General features: G+C 48.2%; 1 pseudogene; it reads right to left on the bottom strand.

The window, feature by feature from the left end:
* Positions 1–908: 908 nt before the first annotated feature.
* Positions 909–1,026, bottom strand: LOC124614603 (annotated as a pseudogene).
* Positions 1,027–1,236: the final 210 nt, after the last annotated feature.

Consider the following 1,236-nt stretch of genomic DNA (forward strand, 5'->3'; position numbering starts at 1 on the left):
TATTGCCACCAAGAATAAATCTGAAAGTGTGGTAGGAGCCGAAAAGTTTGTGGGACAAAAGTTGCATGGGACAACGGGGGCTATAACATGACGTTGGTTTTCTGTTGCTAGGTGCTAGATGGGGTCCCTTCAGAGATATGAGGGTCCACTTTTTTTCTTTTTTCTTTTTTTTAATATGATGCTATAGTTTGGTACTTATTTTCTGATAGCAGCATCGAGACGAATTCGGTGGTGTGTAACAGTAAGGTCTTTGAAGGTCAACGAAGGTCACAAAGGTGGCATGAACGTCCATTTACAGAAGGTGTTCGAAGTGACGACCATTGATATCAATGCAGTGCTGCAATCTTCTTATCATGGATTGAGTGGTATTCCTTATCACATGGGCACTTACCGAAGCACATGCTCCGACAATTGTCTCTTGCATATCTTCAGATGTAGCTGGAACGTCTATATAAACAATGTCTTTTACACATCTAAAAGCTAAAAAAAACTCCTCGCGGACAGGCCATGAAGTCCCATCGGTACTGGCCGGCCACCGTGTCATCCTCAGCTCATAGGCGTCACTGGATTCGGATATGGAGGGGCACGTGGTCAGCACACAGCTCTCCCGGCTGCGTGTCTGTTTCCGAGACCGGAGCCGCTACTTTTCAATCAAGTAGCTCCTCGCTGCGCGGGGTAGCCGTTCGGTCTGGGGCGTCTTGTCGCGGTTCACGTGGCTCCCTCCGTCGGAGGTTCGAGTCCTCCCTCGGGCATGGGTGTGTGTGTTGTCCTTAACATTAGTTTAACTCAGATTAAGTAGTGCGTAAGCATTGGGATCGATGACCTCAGTAGTTTGGTATCATATTCCTTACCACAAATTTCCAAAGTAGCTCCTCAGTTTGCCTCACAAGGGCTGAGTGCATCCCGCTTGCCAACAACGTTCGGCAGACCGGGTGGTCACCCATCCAAGTGCTAGCCCAGTCCTACAGAGCTTAACTTCGGTGATCTGACGGGAACCGGTGTTACCACTGTGGCAATGCCGTTGGTCTTTTTCGAATCCCCACAAGAAAAAAATCCAGAGGCGTCCAGTCTGTCGAACGAGCCGGCCACGACACATCTCCTCCGCGTCCAATCCAACGGTTTGGGAATTGTCTCTGGATGGTACCACATTCTGTTCCTCGTTCCAAGAACAGATATAATGTTTCTTGCAGGATTGTGGTGTACTTCCTACCATTAAGATTTCCTTTGATGAAGTAG

Source organism: Schistocerca americana, chromosome 4 (assembly GCF_021461395.2).
Source record: "Schistocerca americana isolate TAMUIC-IGC-003095 chromosome 4, iqSchAmer2.1, whole genome shotgun sequence".
Lineage (NCBI taxonomy): Eukaryota > Metazoa > Arthropoda > Insecta > Orthoptera > Acrididae > Schistocerca > Schistocerca americana.